Raw genomic sequence first — 10,086 nt, 5'->3', positions numbered from 1 at the left:
TTTGCAACAATACATAGAAGTACCTACTAGAGAAGGGGCGGTACTGGACCTCCTGTTAGGAAATGAGATGGGTCAGGTGGCAGAGGTATGCGTTGGGGAACAGTTCGGGTCCAGTGATCACAATACCATTAGTTTCAATATAATTATGGAGAGGGACAAAACTGGACCTAGGATTGAGATTTTTGATTGGAGAAAGGCTAACTTTGAGGAGATGCGAAAGGATTTAAAAGGAGTAAATTGGGACAGTTTGTTTTATGGGAAAGATGTGGAAGAGAAATGGAGTACATTTAAAGGTGAAATTTTAAGAGTACAGAATCTTTATGTCCCTGTTCGGTTGAAAGGAAATCGTAAAAATTGTAAAGAGCCATGGTTTTCAAAGGAAATTGGACACTTGGTTCGGAAAAAGAGGGAGATCTACAATAGTTATAGGCAGCATGGAGTAAATGAGGTGCTTGAGGAGTATAAAGAATGTAAAAAGAATCTTAAGAAAGAAATTAGAAAAGCTAAAAGAAGATATGAGGTTGCTTTGGCAAGTAAGGTAAAAGTAAATCCGAAGGGTTTCTACCGATATATTAATAGCAAAAGGATAACGAGGGATAAAATTGGTCCATTAGAGAGTCAGAGTGGCCAACTATCTGCAGAGCCAAAAGAGATGGGGGAGATATTGAACAGTTTCTTTTCTTCGGTATTCACCAAGGAGAAGGATATTGAATTATGTGAGGTAAGGGAAACAAGTAGAGTAGCTATGGAAACTATGAGGATCAAAGAAGAGGAAGTACTGACACTTTTGAGAAATATAAAAGTGGATAAGTCTCCAGGTCCGGACAGGATATTCCCTAGGACATTGAGGGAAGTTAGTGTAGAAATAGCAGGGGCTATGGCAGAAATATTTCAAATGTCATTAGAAACGGGAATAGTGCCGGAGGATTGGCGTACTGCGCATGTTGTTCCATTGTTTAAAAAGGGGTCTAAGAGTAAACCTAGCAATTATAGACCTGTTAGTTTGACGTCAGTGGTGGGAAAATTAATGGGTAGAATACTTAGAGATAATATATATAAGCATCTGGATAAACAGGGTCTGATTAGGAACAGTCAACATGGATTTGTGCCTGGAAGGTCATGTTTAACTAATCTTCTTGAATTTTATGAAGATGTTACTCGGGAAATTGATGAGGGTAAAGCAGTGGATGTTGTGTATATGGACTTCAGTAAGGCCTTTGACAAGGTTCCTCATGGAAGGTTGGTTAAGAAGGTTCAATGGTTGGGTATTAATGGTGGAGTAGCAAGATGGATTCAACAGTGGCTGAATGGGAGATGCAGAGAGTAATGGTGGATGGTTGTTTGTCAGGTTGGAGGCCAGTGACGAGTGGGGTGCCACAGGGATCTGTGTTGGGTCCACTGTTGTTTGTCATGTACATCAATGATCTGGACGATGGTGTGGTAAATTGGATTAGTAAGTATGCAGATCATACTAAGATAGGTGGGGTTGCGGGTAATGAAGTAGAGTTTCAAAGTCTACAGAGAGATTTATGCCAGTTGGAAGAGTGGGCTGAAAGATGGCAGATGGAGTTTAATGCTGATAAGTGTGAGGTGCTACATCTTGGCAGGACAAATCAAAATAGGACGTACATGGTAAATGGTAGGGAATTGAAGAATGTAGGTGAACAGAGGGATCTGGGAATAACTGTGCACAGTTCCATGAAAGTGGAATCTCATGTAGATAGGGTGGTAAAGAAAGCTTTTGGTGTGCTGGCCTTTATAAATCAGAGCATTGAGTATAGAAGTTGGGATGTAATGTTAAAATTGTACAAGGCATTGGTGAGGCCAATTCTGGAGTATGGTGTACAATTTTGGTCGCCTAATTATAGGAAGGATGTCAACAAAATAGAGAGAGTACAGAGGAGATTTACTAGAATGTTGCCTGGGTTTCAGCAACTAAGTTACAGAGAAAGGTTGAACAAGTTAGGGCTTTATTCTTTGGAGCGCAGAAGGTTAAGGGCGGACTTGATAGAGGTTTTTAAAATGATGAGAGGGATAGACAGAGTTGACGTGGAAAAGCTTTTCCCACTGAGAGTAGGGAAGATTCAAACAAGGGGACATGACTTGAGAATTAAGGGACTGAAGTTTAGGGGTAACATGAGGGGGAACTTCTTTACTCAGAGAGTGGTAGCTGTGTGGAATGAGCTTCCAGTGAAGGTGGTGGAGGCAGGTTCGTTTTTATCATTTAAAAATAAATTGGATAGTTATATGGATGGGAAAGGAATGGAGGGTTATGGTCTGAGCGCAGGTATATGGGACTAGGGGAGATTATGTGTTCGGCACGGACTAGAGGGGTCGAGATGGCCTGTTTCCGTGCTGTAATTGTTATATGGTTATATGGTTATATGCTGCTGCACCCGCTGAGTTTCTCCAGCACTTTTGTCTTCCTTCGATTTTCCAGCATCTGCAGTTCCTTCTTAAACACCTCCACATCCCGTATTACCCGCAAACAGCAGGGGTGGTGGAGAGTGTGAATGATCTACTAAAAGAGCAGATATGTACACAAACTCCCTCCCACACGCTTAAGTTGTGGGCCCTTGTGTTACAGCAAGCAGTAAACAACTTGAACCAACAACACAACCTGTGGCGGGGACACACCCATGAGACAACATCTGGCTGTTGCAGTCGAGCCAGATGATACCACGTGGGTTTCAGTCCCTGGTGGAGAAGAACCCCCTAGAAAGAGGGAAGTCGTTGCCGCAGCACAGGGCAATACGAGGTGACTTATGGTGACGCGGGAGAATAAACCTACATGTCTATGTTTCCAGCGCTTAACCAGGTGATGGTGATCCTTCTTCACCCTCTCTTCCCAGAACAACCACGAGTCAGGAAATGGTGTTACGTAAATTGTTGGGACTGAAGGCAGATACATCCCCAGGGCCTTCCCAGAGTCAGGTCCGGCCTTAAGCCGATTGGACCGATTGCTCCCAATTGGGCCCCGCGCCAATGGGGGGCCCCGCGCTAACTTTCCGTATTTCGCACGGAAATATGAATTTGCGTTGCTAAATACCAATTATTTTTTTTAAATTCGCCTTGTTAAATACGGATTTTTGTTTTTTAAACGAACATGGATAAAAACAATTGCACCGGCCATCAGACAAAAACGATGTGTTAACTACTAGCACGTTAACAGCCAGTAGTTAACACGTAGTTATACAATGTGTCATCAATTAATCTATCCACATTCCTCAGTAAATGTAATTGTGTTTGACCAAGTATTAATGACGCCCTGTGAATTTTATTCAAAGGAATGTGACGTCATTAATACTTGGTCAAAACACACTAACACTGAGGAATGTAGATCGATGCATTAACGACATTGAGAATTTCTTAAAACTCATCATCATGGTTGAGGGCTCAGACTGCGAGCTTCTTCTTGGTTAGCAGGTTAGTCATTCACCTACCGACCCACGTTGTGTCTCTCTGTCTTTCGCTCCCTCCCTCCCTTCCCCCCCTCTCTCTCTCTCTCGCTCTCTCTCTCTATCTATCTCTCTCTCTCTCCCCCGCTCCCATTTCGTCTCTCTCGTTCTCTCATTCCCTCTCTCTCTCTCACCCTGTCGCCTCGGCATTCCCGGAATCATTGACGTTTTGCGGTGACGGCAGCATCTGCGGTTCCTTTCCATTGGGGGGGGGTCATTAACTTTTGTTGCCAAGGTTTTAGAGTAAATCATAACTCACTTCCCCAATGTGCTGGACAAAACTAGAAGGTGCATTGCCCTGAACTGTTTCACAGACCTCCAATGAACTGGTTCAATGGTTGAAGGGTCTGAAGAAGGGCCTCAACCCAAAACGTCACCTGTTCCTTGTATCCAGAGATGCTGCCTGTCCCACCGAGTTACTCCAGCATTTCGTGTCAATCTTCGTTTCAATGGTTCAAAGGTTTCCATATTGTTAGGAAAACTAGAGGTGAGAAAAGGTGCAGAACAGATCATTATTTTTGTTCTGTATCTTTTCATACCTCTAGTTTCCCTCTCCCCTGACTCTCAGTCTGAAGAACTGTGTGCAGGATAGTGTTCGTGTGCAGGGGTCGGTGCGGACTCGGCCTGTTTCCCCGCTGTATCTCTCAACTAAACTAAACAGATAATCTATGGAAAGAAAATAGAGCATCTCTGTCGGTTCACTATGACTAGACTGGGCTTTCAAATCTCACATGAGAAACCTTCGTGGCACGGTGGCACAGCCGTACAGTGGCTGCCTCACAGCGCCAGAGACTCGGGTTCTTTCCTGATGACCGGTGCTGTCTGTACGGTGTTTATACGTCCTCCCCATGACCTGCATTGGTTTTCTCCGAGATCTTCCGTTTCCTCCCGCTCTCCAAAGACGTACAGGTTGTTGGTTAAGTGGCTTGGTACAAATGTAAATTGTCACTAGTGTGTGTGGGATAGTGTTAATGTACAGGGATTGTTGGTCGGACCGGACTTGGTGGGCCGAAGGGCCTGTTTCCGTGCTATATCACTAAACTAAACTAAACTAAACTAGAGCAGATAATCTATGGAAAGAAAGCAGAGCATCTTTATTGGTACATTATGACTTGACGGGGATTTAAAATCCCGCACGAGATACCTTCAAGAATGGAGCATGCATTTCTATCAGTCATAGAAACAGAAACATAGAAAATAGGTGCAGGAGTAGGCCATTTGGCCCTTCGAGCCTGCACTGCCATTCTATATGATCATGGCTGATCATCTAAAATCAGTATCCTCATTCCTGCTTTCTCCCCATATCCCTTGATTCCGTTAGTCCTAAGAGCTAAATCTTATCCTTAAACTGTGACCCCTTGTTCTGGACTTCCCCAACATCGGGAATTATCTTCCTGCATCTAGCCTGTCCAACCCCTTAAGAATTTTGTAAGTTTCTATAAGATTCCCCCCTCAATCTTCTGAATTCCAGCGTGTACAAGCCGAGTCTATCCAGTCTTTCTTCATATGAAAGTCCTGCCATCCCAGGAACCAGTCTGGTGAACCTTCTCTGTACTCCCTCTATGGCAAGAATGTCTTTCCTCAGATTAGGAGACCAAAACTGCACGCAATACTCCAGGTGTGGTCTCACCAAGACCCTGTACAACTACAGTAGAACCTCCCTGCTCTTATACTCAAATCCTTTTGCTATGAATGCTAACATACCATTTGCTTTCTTCACTGCCTGCTGCACCTGCATTCCTACTTTCAATGACTGGTGTACCATGACACCCAGGTCTCGTTGCATCTCCCCTTTTCCTAATCGGCCACCATTCAGATAATAGTCTACTTTCCTGTTTTTGCCACCAAAGTGGCAAAGTGGCGCCGTTTAGAGGGGGGCGGGTTTAAACCCCGATTTTCTCTAGGCTGTTCAAATCGAGGATGTTCAGCCTAGTTAATTATTAACGAAAAATCGCTGGAAGACCCCGTCGCAAAAGCTATTATTAGTTTTAAAGGCCTCGTAAAATAGTTATAGTAGTTTAAAAATCAACCTCTAAACCCGCGACCACCAGCAACCGCATGGTCTCATAAAGCAGTCAACTGAAGGTAGGCTGTATATTTTTACATTAAAAAGGGCTTCTAAAGATCCCTTTATACAAAGTTTAATATTGCGAGTAGCTCATTTTGGGCCCATTATATCCCGCAGTATTTTTCTGGGCATTTGAGGCACAAATCTACCGCAATGTGAACGTTCTAAACCAGCGCGTTCACAGGGACCCACTGGAAAGCTGATTTAAATGGGCATTTATTTACAGCAATTAAACACTAAATTCCTTCCATTTGGTCTATAAATTAATGTAAATGAGATTTAAAAATCATGTTTTATTGTGAATTATTTGTGAATATTATTTGGACATTTAGGCTATTTAAAAATGTTAATCATTTATTAAGAAATGGATAGATGTTTAGATCTAGTAATTGAAGTCTGAAATTAGCTACAATTAGGTAACTAACTAATTATATGCTTTAATTTCAGGTCATCCAAGTAAGATTATTTTATATTTGTTTCAGAATGCTTCAATCTATGATAACTGAAAATTTCATTCAGTTCTCTTAATTTTTAAGAAAGTTATGGGCTTTTGACTGTTCACGATCACAGCTTTTTTGTTATGTCCATAGAAAATCAATAGGGAACAAGATGCTCATTTCCCAGTATGAAAATGGCCATAACTTTTTAAATACTTGAGATATGAAAGTGAATTAGGTGTCAAATTAAACTTATGTTTATGCTTTATCTGATGGGATAAATTGCAGACTTGATTTTTAAAATCTCAAAATTTTGTAACATTGCTACACAGTGGGCAAAAGGTAAGTCCCACAGCGGTACCCCGTGTGGGGCAGCAAGATATCTCTTACTCCTCGGAGGAGAGTGGGCAGGACCAAATTTGGTCAGACCCTGACCAAGGCACAGATTTACATAACCCTGAAGGAGGGGAGAAAGTGGACTCTGCATTTCACCCTGTGTAGGAAATGGACAGAGCAACGCGTAGAAAGGCTGTAAAGAAGCTGCAGGACGTCAGTGGCGAAGGTGCCGGGGACCTGCAGCAGCAGCCGCTGGCACAGGCAACTTGTATGGAGACATCAGCTGTGCCGGTTTTAAACCCCGCGCCGGGAAAATCAAATCCTAGACCGGGCGGGAAGGCAAAGCGCAAAGTACATCACTGCGAAAGTGATGTGGAGAAACAGCCTCCGGATAATACTTACCGATACCGAAGTAAGGATGAGCAGCTGCAGGATATAGCGCAGCCAGCAGCGGCCAATTTCGCGGATCTGGGAAACCGGTACGAGTGGCTGCAGCATGTTGGGCCGTCAGCGACAGGTGCTGGGGAGTACCGGGACTGCGAGCAACGGCACAATTATATGGGGCGGCCAGGAGCGACCAGTGCCCGTAGGCATGGGGACCAGCTGCGGCAAAAACCGTGTGCGACTAGTGCCCGAGAGCACGAAGGTCGGCAGGAGCGGTTGGATAAAAGTACATGTCTACACATCACCTGCAAGCCAATACCTTTGCTGAGGTGTTGGCAAGACATTTACCTCCGGGAAATTGTGGGGCTCTGAATGTGGCCAGTGTTAACTGAAGTATTTGGAGACACGTTGGTCAGGATGTTGGCTTCAAATCTGACCAGTTAGCCTTACTCACAGGTGTGCTTTTGTTCCCCTGAAACAGACATTACTGGAACAGACATTACTGTGTAATCCTGAGATGGGAATGCTATCTATCAGGAATTGTATTGGACTGCTGGATCCTTTAGTCTTAGCAGTAACCAAAAACATAACAGGACAAGGTATTGAACCGAAAGAAAGTTCTAAAGTCCTATCAGCGGGATATTAACGGCCGCACTATTAGAAATAAACATGACACTAGTTCACCAGGATGCACTGGCCTTATATGCAAACCTGGAACCTCCCAAACCACTGATATAGAATGTGGAGGTATTCATTACTTGCTCCTTAGTTCAGCATGTACTGAACTGAACGTCATTCAGACAAGGAAGCAACAAATTGAAGCATTATTAAACTACGTACACACATTATAGATGTTATGGAGACATCCAATAAGAATCACAGAAATTTGTGTACTAAATATCCTTATCATAATCAGAGGTGGTTGCCACTTCATCTTAGGTTAATGGAACTTCGTACTTATATTCTTTCAGAGGGGAACTTTGTGTCATCTTCTGTATTGATCCTAGGGTACTATTTGGCAAGCATCGTATCAAGATATGCTGGCTAGATTACCAATTAGAGGTACCCACAGATGTGTTAAACTACAGGTCATCTGCAGTTCACTGCTAACACAGTTCACATGGCACTGACTTTGCTGGTAATATGGACAGCCTTAATGGAGACTGGCAGGGAACTAACTATCCATCAGACTGCTAGTAGAATTGGCATAGGGACTGTGTGCCAGCCATATAATATCAGACATTATCTAATTCTGAACGCAGTCACGCGTCATTCAACAGTACTTGGTATTCTCTAGAAATAGGAAGTACGTTAATAACTATTATCACCCACAGATCTATAAACAGCCATCTGTTCTGGAATTCCTGGCAAGCCTCCATTACGATGAGAGGCTTAGTCATAGTACCATAATTGCGCCAGGAGTGCTCTGTCTACATACCTGTCGAAGGTACAGAGCGACATTCTGTGGGGACACACACACTGGTAACAAAACTCATTAAGGGCATGTTAAAATTAATCCCCAAGAACTAGGTACATTCATATATGGGATGTGAGTTTTGTACTGACCAAGTTAAGAAACTGGTCTCCAGCTACAGCTCTGTCATTACAGAAACTGACTATGTAAACAGTCATGCTGATGGCCTTGGTCACGGTGCAGAGTCCAGTCACTACAGAAACTAAGGCTGGACAACATGATGATTTCATCAGGGAATTAAACCTGGCACATCAATCAAAGGGTCAAACCGAACAGACAGGGGTCAGCAGGCCTAAAAACAAAGTACAGAGCCTATACGACAGATGGTCGTTGCTGTATTATAACTCATTTACTATCATACATGAAGTATGCTAGATCATCAGAGGGAAGAAATGTCACGTTTATCAGCTACTAATAGCCACTCAAAACAGTGACAGCCAGATCATCTCTAAATGGCTAAGCTAGTCCTGACAAAGGCTGGAGTGGACTCTAAGGAGAAATTAAATCTTACTCCATCAGGACTGCAGCTACATTGGCAGCTATGAAGCTGGACGTACCAATGGACAAAACCCTCAAGACAGTAGAATGGTCAACGGAGGAAACTATCCAACGACTTTATAACAAACCAGTTATTGAACCTGGAAGAATTGCAGAAACAATTTTAAGTTCTGCATATAATTCACTGCATAAATAGGGGCAATAATTGGAATTAATATTTTACAGTTGGGTTTCAATATCGTATTATGTTTAATGATGTTAACATCATTCTCCCCACAACCAAGGCAGTTGTGAAGCATGGACTCGTTCCACGGCATGAGGTCACAGAGCTTTGAAGTCTTCACGTAGTCACTCACGTGACTCCGAAGTAAAATAGTAAGATTAAACGAGAATTTACCAATTTGAAGTTTGATCTGTATTTTATGAGGAGGAACGTTGAGGGAATACGTGCCCTCCGCTCCCACCCTCGATTAGTCATATCTTAAACTGGTATCTCTTTGATAATCTTACTATATTAGGTCATTATAGTGTTTCTGTGACCTCACACCGCTGCTTTGAAGGATGACACGCATGCGTCGTAAGCGGGTTCTTCACGTATTCCCTCAACGTTCCTCCTCATAAAATACAGATCAAACTTCAAACTGGTAAGTTCTCGTTTAATCTTACTATTCTAAGGCATTAACATTTCCTTAGTCAATGCCACTTTATTGAAAATGTAACAGTTACAGAGAGAAATTGAGTAGAGTCATTTAATTCCACTGAAGATACAATCAGAAACTGAGAACAAGAACTTCAATTTAACCAAGATACATTGAAACCAATTCAAGTGTTCTTGCCATTCTATAGAGATGCCAACAGTTTGGAAGTGGAACTTTGTATCTTTCAGGTTTGTACTTTAGAATGGTATTAAATTGAAACTTGACCCTTCAACATCATAGCCAAAGTTTCATAAAAGCTTGGGTGATCCCGAATTTAACTGTTCCATTCTAGCAGTCTGACAAAGCATGCGGTTTAAATGAACACCATTACTCTTGTTTCTTTTACCGTCAATATACGGCATGTTTCAAAAAAAAAAATTTCAAAATTGGATGAGCTTTATATTAGCAAGAATTAATACTATTGTAATGCAGAGAATGGTATGTTCTGATAGTCCATGAAACAACAAAAATTACATTTTGGCCAAATATTGTCAGAAATCTGCTGTTGATCAATCTAAACTGATTTAAAAATCATGGATGTTTGAACCAGAGGACAAAAAGGGAAGGTCATCAGCCTCTCCTTGATGGGAAACATCTAACAGGTAAACGAAAATAACTTAATTCCATGAACTATTCAGTTCACAGTTGAGTAAATTTCAAAAAGTCTCTCGACCCTTCTTCTAAGGCCTTGGAGGATTTGTTCGTGATCCAGGGAAACCTTGGGGAGAAACCA

Source organism: Amblyraja radiata, chromosome 2, assembly GCF_010909765.2.
Source record: "Amblyraja radiata isolate CabotCenter1 chromosome 2, sAmbRad1.1.pri, whole genome shotgun sequence".
NCBI lineage: Eukaryota > Metazoa > Chordata > Chondrichthyes > Rajiformes > Rajidae > Amblyraja > Amblyraja radiata.
This window is presented reverse-complemented; position numbering follows the sequence as displayed.